The following is a 14,710-nucleotide window of genomic DNA, read 5'->3' as shown; positions in this document are numbered from 1 at the left end:
ACATGATTTTACATAAACAGTGATCCAAAAGAGGGCCTGTGCTGGTTTTTAAACTAGCCTACCTAAACTAACTTTTTCACAAGTGTTTTCTCCTACTGGGAGGTTCTTCAAACACCACTACTTGCTCTGAGGACATAGTTTAGTGATACACTGTGTTGGTTTTAACCATTAATTTCCAAGGCTAATTGTTGTTTCTAAGTAGTTATGTGTATTGAGAGTCTTTGGGGACAGATCATGATTTGTAATTTAACCCATCAGTTATTAGCATATTACAACTTGAAAAAGATTGGAGAGTACTAATGTCTTATTTTCCTGATCTTTGGAGGCCCACAGGTGTGACAAATCTTGGATAAAAATATATCTTCTGTTCCCTTTTCCTGTGGATGTAGGATTTGGGCCAAAGCAATGATTGGCTCCATGTACTTTGTTGCTCTTTAAGGTTCTCATACTTGGTCCAGAGTTTCCATCAGGGTGAGGAAGAGGGAGAGAAGGGTTGTATTCAATCTGCAACATGCCTTGAATGCCACCTTCTACAAAATATGTGAACTCAATAAAGACTCTTTGAAGTCTTCGATCAGTCCTGCCAATGGGGTAGTCTAGAACTGTGGTTCTCAAACTTTGGCTTGCATCAGAATCATCTTGAGGGCTTCTTAAGATACAGATTCCTGGGCCCCATCCCCAGAGTTCCTGACCGGATCTGACATGGGGCTGAGAATGTGTATTTCTAACAAACTCCCAGGAGGTGCTGCTGCTAAGTGGTGATTCTGGCACTCAGAACCATTGTTTCTCCTGTTGTTGCTGCTTCTCAGCATGGCTTCAGTCCAGGGCTGCTTCTCTTGCCATCACCACAACATCCACTGCCAGATACACTCACCTGGATGTCACCACAACATCCACTGCCAGATACACTCACCTGGAAGATGACAAGAGAAACAGACATGGGCTGAAGAAACAGCCATAGCTGTTTCTTGTTGTCTTCCAGGTGAATGTGTCTGACAGATGTTGTGGTACCTCCCCAGATCCTTCTTTAAGACTTAGCACCTCATTCCCCAACAATGGGGAGTGTTGCTTATTAATTAGAGACAGGGTCTCACTCTGCTGCCCAGGCTATAGTGTAGTGGGGTGATCACAGCTCATTGCAACCTCAAATTCCTGGGTTCAAGCAATCCTCCCTCCTTGACCTCCCAAAGTGCTGGGATTACAGGCATGAGCCACCACCCTGGCCCAAGTGTTGCTTGCTGATGGCTCACAAATCCTCCTTTCTAGGAAGGCTGCTTCTAATTAAGGAGCTACTTGCCCAAGGTCTGCTCCCATCCCTGAGGCAGCCACTATGTCCCCATAACTGGTGGATGAAAAGGGTGTAAAGCTCAGACCCACTGCCTCGATTCAGGACCTCTGAACAGCCACCGTGACTCCCCATGGGGCTTCCCCAGTCCACATGCAATCCAGCTGCATGCAAATCTCTGACTCTTAGTATGTTTCCCAGGGCCCAGTGCAAGCTCCATCTACTCGGCACCCCTCACCCCACCCCAACTTTACCCCTATCCACATTGGGTCCCTCCCCCTGCATTAGCCTCAGAAAACTGGATACTCAGAGACCTTTGTGGGTCTGAGCCTCAAGAACACAGCGGCTGAGGCACAGAAGAGGGAGCCCTCACTGCCTCTGGCCCCACACAGAGGTGACGCTGCTGCCACAGTCACAGGAGTCAGCTGGACACTCCACATGCTCCGCGTGCTCCTCAGTCTACAGGACAGTTGCCAAAACAACCCAGGTGTTTGCTCTGCAGAAGAAAACATGCAGCACTCCCACTTCATAGTCACACAGGCGGAGTGAGAAGCCAGGAGGGTCCCACCCAGGGAAGGGCTGCTTTCATACCCAGCTGGGTTCTCCCCAGAGGCCAAAATGTCCCACCCTATACTGAGGAAGCTCTCAGAGACATTGGTTCCAAGAAACGCAGGGTAAGGAACAATGGTTTAACTGATGCTTTTCTTCTTCCATTCATTCATACATTCATTCAACCAACATTTGCTTGAGCTTCCACTGTGTTGAGCTCTGGCGTAATCTGGGGGACCCCAGGTGGACTAAAACAGAATCCTTTTCATCAAGTGGCTTACAATCTGGTGCAGGAGATGGACATGAAATAGGCCGTCCGAGGAAGTCCTGTGAGAGGCAGTATGCACAGTAGTGAAGAACTTGGGCTCTGGAGCCAGAACACCCAGCTTCAATTCCTGCAGGACCTTGAGCAAGTCACTTACCTGAGTCTCAGCGTCCTCATCTGTGAAATGGGGATGATAGCAGTGCCTACCTCACACAGGGTGGGTGCAAGGTCTAAATGAGTTAATACCTGAGAAGTGTTTACAATAGAGCCTGGTGGGCCCAGCACAGTGGCTCACGCCTATAATTTCAGTACTTTGGGAGGTCAAGGCAGGGATCGCTTGCACCCAGGAGTTGGAGCCCACCCTGGCAACATAGCAGGACCTCGTCTCTACAAAAAATGGAAAATTAGCCAGGCATAGTGGCATGTGCGTCTAGTCCCAGCCACCCAGAAGGCTGAAGCAGGAGGATCGATTGAGCCCAGGGAAGTTGAGGCTGAAGTGAGCCATGATCATGCCACCACACTCCAGCCTGCGTGACAGAGCCAGGCCCTATCTCAAACAAATAAAATGAAATAGTGCCTGGTACAGAATCCTGATCGTTAGGTATTGTGAATATTGGCGTGAAAGAGAGAAGGGTGCTGAGGGCTCATAACAGGAGGTCAGGGTTCCAGCCATGAAACTTACAACCTCTGAGGGCTACAGCTTGCCTGTCTGTAACATGAGCAGATCCAAACAAAGGATCCCTACAGCCCTTCTACTGTTGGAGCTGTGGGCTAGAGCTGCCACCCACTGGGGCATCTACTAAAGAAGTAGTCAAAGGAACATCTCCTGCGTTGGACATGTAGGATTTAGGGAGAAAGGGAGGACTTTGCTTCACTTGGCTTCACAGGAGGTTTGATGATGGCTGACAGCCTGTTGCCAAGGACACCAGCTGAGGATAGGCAGGATGGTTCATGCCCAGGCAGGCACCTCCTCCATCCCAGGGCCCCAGGACCTAGGGGCTGCAACCCCCCCTGCACATGCATCTCCTCTCCTCCCCTCCCCTCAAGGCCACCCGCCCCATCTCTGGACCCACATTCCTCTTCTCTTTGTAAATGCCACTGACAGCCTGCAGTTCTGCACATGCATCTGCTTACTTGGCCAGAGGGACTATTGACTCCACAGCACACATCAGCAGGAAACTTTCAGAGGTCATGGGCCAACATAGTCCTGTCAGTGAATGCCCAGGTCAGGAAAGGACACTGAATGACAGACACATGAAGAACGCTAGAGCTCACAGCAAGGCTGGCGGCTCCCCAAAACAGTGTCTCGGGAGAGAACAGGCCAGCTGGCAGCCCTTCACTGTGTGATGCAGACTGTACCCTCTGCTAGGCCACCAACCAGAGGGGCATTCCTGGCTGTGGAGAAGGGAGGAATGATGGAGGAAATTCAGAGGGATCCCAGGGTCTATTTTGTGTTGTCTTATTCTCTGTCAGTTCTTGCCTTCTCTCTCTTCTCCTCATCTTCAGTTAAGAAAAATGGAAGCACAGTGTTGGGGGTAGCCAAGACCTTGGACCAACCTGGATGCTAATTTCAATCCACAACACTGGACGTAAGCCCTGGCCAGCAGCCCTCAGCTACTTCCAGCTCAGCCACTCGAGGCTCCTGGGGCTGAAAATACCCGAGCATCTGATGAAGCAGCTGCAGGTTAAATTTAGCCCTGGTGAACCTGGGACTGATCTGGGTGCTAGAAGCAGCAGAGCAGACTGACTGACGCACCCATCACAGGTGTGAGGGCCAATGATGGCACCTGGGAGGGAAGCACCTGGGAGGGAAGTGGAGCAAGGGAAAGAGACGGAGCAGGGCCCAAAGCCAGTTCTCATCTTGCAGGAGTGTGACAGGACCCGTCAGCTCGGCACTGCTGTTCGCGGATGTCAGGCAGGTAGCATCAACGAGCAAAGCAGAAAGATGTACAGAAAGGGGAAGGGTGGGATTGTGATAAACTGAAAAGCAGATGTCCCACCTAAAACCACTGGAATAGTCTGGGCAACAGAAGGAGACTCTGTCTCTAAATAAACAACAAAACCACTGGAATTTAGATTTTTAAATAACATCATGTTAGCCAAATAAAATCCTGCATTCGGTCTGCAGACTGTCAGTGTGATACCCTGGCCTAGTTGAATGGAGAAGGCAACCCCATGGCCACTATTTCACCATCAGCTATTTCATTCTTTGTTTCTTCAGAGACTCCTGTTAAAATCCAAACAGACCTCGGGCTTTGAGCTTTCTTAGCTAACTTGGTTATTCTTACTGATCCCTTTAAAGAAGGAAGGAAGGGGAAATAATCAGCGTGCATGAATAAATTAACTGGTAAATTAGTACCTAATATATTCAGAATCAACTAATCGTTACCTGTATTAAGCAGCAGTTACTGAATGCAAAGAATTCCACTCAACTGGGGTTGGAGTCAAACAGGCTTTGGTCTTAATCCTGGCTCTGCCATCACTGAGAAACTAATTAACTTCCCCAAACTGAAGCTTCCTCTGTGTAGGGTGGAAATCATATGCCTTTCTTGGATTGTTATGAAGATTAAATGAAATAACCCAGGACAGTGTTCGACATGAGATAATTCATGCTCAGTAAATGGTGGATGAACTTTAATCATCTGAAAGCCAGGTTCTGTGGGACAGGGACTAAGAGTGGAAGGGGAAGAAGGCAATGGGAGAGCCCTTCACCAGCTCACAGCTTTCCTGGAGCCTGGGTCCCAGCCCCGGTCAGGCCTCATGCAGGATCAGAGGGCTTCGGAGACACGTGGGGCCACACTGCCCCCCTGTGCCCATTTGCCACACTGCGGCTGCATTCATGCAAAGCTGCCATTTGAGATGCAGAATCGGGCCAGTAGACCACGACTTCACTAATGTCTCTACTCCACTGGAACCCCTCCCTGCTGTCTTGTGCTGAGCTGGGTGGTTGTGGAAGCCAATTATCTAAGACTGCAATGGCCTGTCTTGTCCAGTCACCCAAGCAAGCTACCCCCACATTGGGGAGCACTTGTCCAACTTCCCTGAGCCAGCACTCACCCACAGATGGCCAGGTACTGTAATTACCTGGATAGATTTGGAAATAAATACCCACTGACACCCATCTAGACCTACAGAATCAAAATCTCTGAGGATGGGTCTGAGGGATCCATATAAAAAGAAAAACCTTCCCAAAGAAATTTACATTCAGCCGATTTTGAAAACACACGGCTTTAACCCCTTACTGGGCTGCTCCACAATACCTCTTCGGTCTGACTTGGTTTTGTAAGTGACACAAGCAGAAAAACACAGTGCTCGCTGCACTGAAAGTGAGTATTCCCATGGAGCTGGAGAAGCAAGGAGGTAAGGAGTAGATGAAAGGAAGCAGACAAAGCAGGAGGTAGAAAAAAGGAGATCCTAAGACAGAGAAAGGAAGGAAAACAGGCACAGAGAGAGAGAGAGTAATGGGGAAGAAGAGGAAAGGGAGGAGGAGGGAGGGAGGGAAGGGGGAGAGAGATATAAAGAAAGACATGAGAAAGATGCAGCACACTCCCAAACTCATGATAGCATTTGCTAGGGCAGTGATAACCTGCGCCAAAACAATAGACATATAGTAGATTAAGAAAAAAAGTATTTCAACGTAGGCATAAGATTCATACCTACAATATGCAAAAAAAGGTTCTACATATTGATAAGGATATAAAAAATGCCATGGAGAAATGAGCAAAGACATGGAGAGAAGATCCAAGTAGCCAAGACATGAAAAAGTGTTCAGCTCACTAGCAGTTTGGGAAGTGCAGATCATTATTGTATACCTATACTTACTGGCAAAAATCAGAAAGCCACTTACTTATAGCTGAGTGGGATGGAGGGGAAAGGATTTCTTTAAATCTTGATGGTAAAAAGTGTAAACTGTTACTGAACTTTGAAAAGCTATCTGACGTCATCTAACAAAATTTACCACTCAATCAATCCACCTGTTCCATTCCGGGGACTTGATGCTGTCAAGATAAAAGCACCAGGCACATCAGTATTTGCACAAGAATGCTAATTGCAGCAATCTTCCCAGTAGCAAAAACACCAGTACAAAGAAAAAGGCCATTAATAGGGTACTGTTGAATAAACACTGATACATCTAGCCCATTCAATATGGCTTTATACAGCAATTAAATGGAATGAATAGAGCCATATTGGAGTTGAAATTTAAGGAATGAGGTATTGTGTGGAAAACAATAATTAAAAATATAGGGCAAAAATGTTCATAATATTGCTCCATTTTTGTAGAACAAAATAATGACAGAAATTTCTATTGTGTATGTGTGTGTTCAGGGCTGGCATTCAGCCAGTGTACACTGATAAAACCATATTGGACATTTTAGTAAGTGTTCACTGTGTTTGATTGGTACTGTGCATACTGCAGCCAATACATATTTGCTACATATTTTGAATGTATGCATATGCATGTATGCAGCACACTCCTAAAACTCATGATAGCATTTGCTAGGTCAGTGATAACCTGCACCAAAACAATAGACATATAGTAGATTAAGAAAAAATGTACTTCAATGTAGGCATAGGATTCATACCTACAATATGCAAAAAAAGGTTCTACATATTGACAAGGATATAAAAAATCCAAAGGAGAAATGAGCAAAGGTCATATGAGGAGTGTCCTGCGTATATGCATTCATATTATTGTATATAAGTATATACTATGGAGAAAATATAGATGGCTGCATAGTAGGCTGTTAACATGGATTACTTGGAAAAGAACGGAGACTTCTTTAGGTAGGATAAGGGAAAATAAAAGAGGGGATAACCAATCTAATAAGGAAAAGACAAATAAAGACAGCAGGAAAACCTGTGTAACACAATCATAAATATGCTATGCACTTCTGTAAAAATATATATATGTTTCCAAGTATATAGCATTTTAAAAATATAAATGTGAGACGCTTATATTAGTCAACAATTGTTGCAATCATGCCATGTAACAACCCAAACCCAAAAATCTTGGCAAGTACAATAAAAGCATGTATTTCTCACTCACGGATCAGTGGGTTGGCTGGCGTGACTGCTTTAGGCTGTGGGTCAGGCTCCCTCTGTCTCTCGCTCTGAACCAGAACCACCCGGGGCATGCTCTTCTCATGGGAAATGGCAGTTGCACAGGAGGGAAGTTAAGCCATACAAGCACACGTAAAGCCTCTGCTCATGTCTCATTCATTTACACTCTGATGTCTGAAGGAAGTCACATGGCCACCCAACATCAGTGGGATAATATGCTCTTCCCATAAAGGGGTGGCGGGGGTATGGGGAGGGAGAGCAGATACTTGCTAAGTGAAAATACAGTCTCCCCCAGAATCCTGTGGAAAGCTAGGCAAGAGACGATGATTGTACCATGGAGAGAGCTCTCTTGGAAAAAAAAAAAAAGAGAGAAGTGAAGACAATGCCACAGGCATGTTGTACAAATGGCCTAATCAGTTGAAGAACATACATAGCCCTGTCCTGACGCAACATCACAACAGATGAGATACTTGTTGGGGAAAGAGTGTAAATTGGTGCAACATTCTGGAAAGCTATTTAATAATATCGCTTAAAATATAAAATGCACAAACTTTAAAAACAATCTACAATTTCTCTCCTGGAATGGAACCTATCTGTGGATATACTGGCCAAATGATATCAAGTAAGGCGATGTTTATAGTAGGAAACAAAAACTAGGAAAAAAACTAAATATCAGAAGAATATGGTTAAATAAATCATGCTATGTCCATAAAATGTAACATTCTGCAGTTGTTAAAAACAAAATACTAGCACTCTGTATGTGCACATATCTAGAAATATCAAGATATATCAAGTTTAAAATGAAAGTTCAAAAAAAATGAGCAAAGAATATAAACAGGCAAGTTATATAAAAGAAAACCCAAATTGTCAATGAATATAAAACATGCTCTATTTCACTAGTGAGGAGGAATTTCTAATTACAAAAACAGTAAGATACCATTCCACCCTCAGAAAAATTGATTTAAAAAATCTGATAATACCAACTATTGGCAAAAATGTGGAAAAGCAGAAACTCTTACATGGTAGCAATAGCATCATTCACAAGTAATAAAGGAACCTGCCTCTTGAAACTGCTGCTCAACAAAGGGACAGCTGATGATATAGAATGACCTTTTGTTTTCTTTCTTGTTTGTTTTCTTTTGGAGACAGAGCTTCCCTCTTTCACCTGGGCTGGAGTGCAATGGAGTGAGCTCAGCTCACTGCAACCTCCACCTCCCTAGTTCAAGTGATTCTCCTGCCTCAGCCTCCCAAGTAGCTGGGATTACAGGTATGCACCACCACGCCCAGCTAATTCTTGTATTTTTAGTAGAGACAGGGTTTCACTATATTGGCCAGACTGGTCCTGAACTCCTGACCTCAAACGATCTGTCCACCTTGGCCTCCCAAAATGCGAGTATTACAGACGTGAGCCACTGCTCCTGGCCTGTTTTCTTTTCATGATAATTATAATAATGTAGATATAGGCTGTGAATTTTAACAAAGCATTTAGAAAAGGCTTTCATGGCATCCAGGTGGGGAATACGGAGCTATGTGGGTTGAAGATTAGAACGATTAGGAGCATCCATAGCTGGCTAGAAAAAGAAAGTACAGATTGATCATTCAGCAAGTGTGAGCCAAAAGGGGTCTCTACTGCTGTGCCAAGGGTCTCTGGACTAGATCTTGCAATGTCTCAACTGACAAGATGGATGGCCTGGTCATGAAATGGTCAAATTATTCATCCAGCATAGTGCACATCCAACCGATTTACTGGGCAAAGGCAAAAAAAAAATTCAAAAAGACCAGGCAGATAAAATGAATATGTCCACAAACAACAAAACGAGTGTCATAGGCATCAATGTAAAGCCAAGTGTTTGAGTACACTCACTGGGACGAGTGCAGAGTCAGATATGAGGTTTGTCAACAGTCCATGTAAAAAAGAACTGGGAGGGTCTTTCACTCATTAAAAGATCAACTTAAGTCAACAATATATGTGTCTACCAAAAAGTAAAAATAAAAATCTATAGCAGACTAAGCTATGTCATTAGAAGAGTTCAGAAGTTGTTGAAGTAATTACATCATTATATGAGGTGTCTGTTCAGATTTGGTTTCTGCCTTTTTTTTTTGGAGATGGTCACCAGGCTGGAGTGCAGGAGCACAATCTTGGCTCATTGCAACCTCTGCTTTCCGGGTTCAAGCAATTCTCCTGCCTCAGCCTCCTGAGTAGCTGGGACAACAGCGCGTGACACCACACCCAGCTAATTTTCGTATTTTTACTAGAGACAGGGTTTCACCATGTTGGCCAGGCTGGTCTTGATCTCTTGACCTGTGATCCGCCTGCCTCGGCCTCCCAAAGTGCTGGGATTACAGGCGTGAGCCACTGTGTCCAGCCAGTTTCTGCATTTTAAGAGGGACATTAAAACATTATTTCTATGGACAATGTATAAAACATTTAGTATGCTCCAGGAGTAAATAAATATAAACAACAGCATAAGTTTTGTGTCATTTAATAGTTATAACAGCTCTATGAGGCAGGCACTAAAATCCTTGTTTTACATAAAAAGAGACTACAGCTCAGAAAGGCCAAGGCAACACTCTAACCAGGACTCAAACCCACGTCCCTAAATCTATAGCCCTGGCCTTTGCATATGACATTCCTCCACTCCCAACTAGAGGGGGGAAGGCAAAACTCAGGATGAATGCTGCAGCCGTGAGCCCCACTGGGAACAGAGCTCTGCAGCAGCCACTAAACGCTTGGTACATTTTTATATAACTATATGGTATAATTTCAGCAGTTGAGCCAATTACTGGGTCCAGGAGGCTTATAGAAACTAATCAATGCTTGGTCATAAAGATAGAAAATAAAAATTAAAACTACAAACACTTTAGTAATCACTAATAACTATTAATGGTCAATAAATAAATTAACAATAGCACTCTTTAGCGGCAGAGGCACCTACCACTGCCTCGTCTAAGTTGTCTGTACCTTCTCTGTCCCACCACCTCAATTTTTGTCGAGCTTCACCAATGGAGGAAAAAAAAAAAAAGCAGAAGAAACTCCAGTGTCACTTTTGGCCTAGGCTAGAACTCAGGGAGGCTGAAAGCGGGGAGGCCACAAAGACTGACATGGAACTTTCTGGTTACAATCTTTCACATTTCCAAACTGACAGAGGGAACAGCACAAAGGAAAATCAATGCTAAGGGCTCCAGCAGAAAGCAACCCAAGTCAGTTTCATGAGACTCAATCCCAGGATATTTTCCTTATCTACTGCAAAGGAGAAAGTCACTATATGAGGGAGCTAGGCCATGAGTCTGGAGTTCCCGGCCACTGTTTTGCCATCTCTGCCTGGTCATGAAGGCCACACAGAGGAAAGCTCTGGGGGAGATGGAGAGGGACCACGTGTAGATGGCATTGGTGCTGGTTACCGAGTGTGACTAATGAATTACCCCCAAAAAGAAGCCACTTAAAGCAACATGTTTACTATCTCACCTGTGCTGTGGGTCAGAAATGCAGAAGCAGCTTAGCTGGGCGGTTCTGATTCAAGGTCTCCCCAGTGGCGGCGATCATCTCAGGGCTCCCTGCGGGAAGAACTGCACTCACCTGGCAGCAGGTTTCAGAGCACACCTGAATCTGAGCTCACTCACGTGAGCGTTGGCGGGCCTCGGGTTCTTGCTGAGAGCTGGAGACATCAGTTTCTTGCCACCGGGGCCTCTCCGTAGGACTACTCCCAACATGACAACTTGATTCCTGCAGATGGAGGGCTCTGTGAGAAGAGCAAGCAATGGCATGCAAGGCCCAGGTCACAGTCCCTCTGCAACCTAATCTCAGAAATGACATCCCATCATTTTTATTGTATTCTATTTGTTAGAAGCAAATTTTAGGTCCAACTACACTCAAGGGGAAGGGATTACATAGGGCATGAGTACCAGGAGGCCAGGATCATTGAGAGCCATTTGAGAGACTGCCTAACACGGTATCATTTGAGCCCCTGGAGCCAGCCATGCCTGATTCCTCCTGGTCTTCTCAGTTGTGAGAGGTAATATATTCTCTCCTTGTAAGAATCAGTTCAAGTTGGGTTTCTGTCATGTCATGTGTAGCCCAAAGACCTCTTCACTAAAACGTTAATATGCATCTTGACAGCCCACACCAATAACACCAGAGTGGCAAGAGAGGTCATCAGACAAGCTTTCCCTGGAGTAGATGCAATTCTTTTTTAGGTTTTATTGTTTTGTTTTGTTGTTTTGGCAGCTCTATGCCCAGTGCCTACCAAGCAGAATTCTTAACTGTTCTGTATAATCCTTGATGGTATTTTTGGACTTATTCTGCCTGGTTATAAAAATCTAGCATTCTCAGATCCTTCTCAGCTAATTTAGCATGCCTGTGTGCAGTGTGAGAGTATGCCAAACTCAAAATTTTCCTGCCAAAAATGACAGTGACTAGAATTAGACCATCAGGAGTGCAATTAGTTTAGACATGCTATTAACACCCCAACCATGAACACAGAAGGAAAAGCTGGAAAAAATGGAAAGTTAAAAGAAAAATAGGTTAGCTCAGTTAATGGCAAACAATAAAATAAATTTCTACCCTGAATTCGATGTTGTTGTGGTTGTGGTTTTTTGTAAATGATGCAAAATTTTAAAAATCACTTGCATAAATTTAGCAGAAAAACAACCTACCATGTGTCTCTGGCTAATAAACTATACTGTGGAGAATACTGAGATTTGAGAATTTTCCCTTCTACACTCAGCCTTAAAATGTATTCTCTTTAGCACCCAATCATGGTGGATGGTATCACTTATCTCTCAGACACTCAACCATGACATAAAAGCTGATGAGTTGGTTTGCTTTATGAAAGATATCATCTGTGTATGTATTGCCTAAATATGCGTGTGTGTGTGTGTGTGTGTGTGTGTGTGTGTGTGTGTATGCATGTGTGTGTGTATCTGGATATATTTTTAAATACCAGATCTTACTACATTGCCCAGCCTAGAGTGCAGTGGCTATTCACGGGTGCAATCATAGCACATTGCAGCCACAAACTCCTGGGCTCAAACGATTCTCCTACCTCAGCCTCCTACCTCAGCTGAGGGCACCACTACACTCACCTCATAAAATACATTATTTAAAAAAAAAAATTTCAGCCACTCTTTTGAGACAGGGTCTCCTTCTGTTGCCCAGGCTCGAGTGCAGTGGCACGATCTCGGCTTGCTGTAGCCTCGACCTCCTAGGCTCAAGCCATTCTCCCACCTCAGTCTCCTGAGTAGCTGGGACCACAGGTGTGCCCCACCATAGCCAGCTAGTTTTTTTTCTTTTTTGTAGAAACAGGGTCTATATTGCCCAGGCTGATCTTGCACTCCTGGGCTTAAGTGATCCTCCCACCCTGGCCTCCCAAAGTGTTGAGATTACAGGTATGAGCTACCACGCCTGGCCAGAATTATATATTTAACAGGAGATGCCCACATGCACAGTAGAGTTCCACTCTCCTCTACATCAGGGGTTGTCAAACTTGAGTATGCTTCTAAATCATCTGGGGGGCTTGTTGAAACACAGATGGCTGGACCCCATCCCTGAGTTTCTGATTCACTTGGTCTGGGGTGAGGACCTAGAATCTGCATTTTGAACCGGTTTCCAGCTGATGCTCCTTCCAGTTGAGGACCAGTGCTCCAAAAGTTGAAGGGAACTTGTTCCTCTCACAGCCACTCTTAGGCCCCTGGCTCACTCATGGGGCCTCTAGAACTCTCACCTTTCTCTGGCATTGCTAATTCTCCAACCGCCAGCACCCTCTTTCAAGTCCATTCCTCCTAGCCACCAAGAAAGGCAACCCAATTTTGTGACATTTCTAGCATTCGTTAGCTTAAAAAATTTAATTTCTGATGACATTTTTCTCATTCTAAATAAATGTTCCTTTTTGTATCTAGTTTTTATTCCAAATTTTGGGCTTTCTTGCTTACAGACCACTCACATACACACAATTATGTCAACCTTCAGGCCCCACCAGACTAATAGTCCGTTATCGCATTGCTATAAAGAAATACTTGAGACTGGGTAATTTATAAGAAAAGTGGTTTAATTGGCTCATGGTTCTGCAGGATGTACAGGAAGCATAGAGGTTTCTGCTTCTGGGGAGGCCTCAGGAAGCTTCCGATCATGGCAGAAGGTGAAGGGGGAGCAGGCGTTTCTCATGACGGAAGCAGGAGCAAGAGAGAGCAAGGCAGGAGGTGCCACACACTTTTAAACAACCAGATCCTACAAGAACTCGACAGTACAATCATTACGACAGTACCAAGAGGATGGTGCTAAACCATTCATAAGAAACACCCCCATGATCCCATCACCTCCCACCCGGCCCCACCTCTAACACTGAGAATTACAACTGAACATGAGATTTGGGTGGAGACATAGAGCCAAAACGTATCAACCACAAAACCTGGACCCGCTTCACTGCATGGCGCTCTTCATGGGAGGGGCCTGAGGGAGGGAGACTACCTAAAGTAGCTGTTCAGTATCTCCACAAACTCCCCCTCCACCCTTTTCCACACAGACAGAGGGAAACTCCTCAAAAGGCGCTGACCTTTTAGAAGGAGACTTGTGCTAAGCACTGACTCCTGCAGGGGAGGTCGCATGCCTTCAGCATGGCCTGAGGAAGTGACCCCCGACTAACACCGGTCAGGAGGACATTTCCAATCCCGCCAGGGCCCAGGGCCAGGTCAAGCCAGTCAGGGACAACAGACCCTGTGAAGATTTAACAGCTGGTGCAGTACCACAGCAGGTGTTATATTAAGTCATGTTTTGAATATTCTCCTTGGAAGCCCAAAGATCTAGGGATAGAGCCAGAGAGAACTGTGACATTTAGCCCAGTCTGACTTTTAACCCAGGCATTGCTCCTCTGGGCTTACTTACTCACCCGATCATGGGCTCTCTCCCCTACAAGAAGGCAAGCTCCTAAACAGCAGCAACTTTGGCCATCAGCATTGCATGTAAAAATAGAAAGCTATAAACCGCAGGAGTTTTTTCAGTCTTAAGATTATACTTGAAATCAGAAGCTACATGTTCCAAAAATGGTCATTAAGAAAATTTAAAAAAATAAAAATACTATCACCACAAATGCTTTGAGAATAGCAAGCCCAGCTAGTCTCAAGGATACCAAAAAGATGAATCTTAGCCAAGTTGGAGTAAAGGCCCTTTCAAGCCAGATCATAAAACTGGGTGCTTCATTTGCCACAAGAATTCTTGCAAAATTCTATTTTAGCTGCCATGGTTTACTGTTACGTAACCCTAACCCAGAGACTATGACACTTGTTTTACTATTTGCTGTAGAAAATTGAATTTGCTCATTGTACATTTGTTATGAAAAATTTGGTTACCATAAATCTTACTTTATTTAACCCATTATTGGTGACTCGCCTGATCGTAATACAACTAACCAAGCCAGGACTATAAAAAGTGATGTAGATTCACCTGGGGTTAGAGAAGGTAACATGAACTTTTCCTCTTCACGTAAGTCATGTAAAGTGAGTGGGCTGGTTGTTAGCTTTTTAAAATGATAATAGCAGAATAGTTTTTGAAAAGCAAC

General features: G+C 44.6%; 1 pseudogene; it reads right to left on the bottom strand.

Moving 5' to 3' along the window:
• Positions 1-1,654: 1,654 nt before the first annotated feature.
• Positions 1,655-14,710, bottom strand: part of LOC116810909 (uncharacterized) — a 70,092-nt pseudogene continuing 57,036 nt past the window's right edge.

The sequence above is a fragment of the Hylobates moloch genome, unplaced genomic scaffold, assembly GCF_009828535.3.
Source record: "Hylobates moloch isolate HMO894 unplaced genomic scaffold, HMol_V3 SCAFFOLD_1, whole genome shotgun sequence".
Classification (NCBI taxonomy): Eukaryota; Metazoa; Chordata; class Mammalia; order Primates; family Hylobatidae; genus Hylobates; species Hylobates moloch.
Note: the sequence above shows the minus strand (reverse complement) of the source record. Positions and strands in the feature narration are given on the sequence as shown.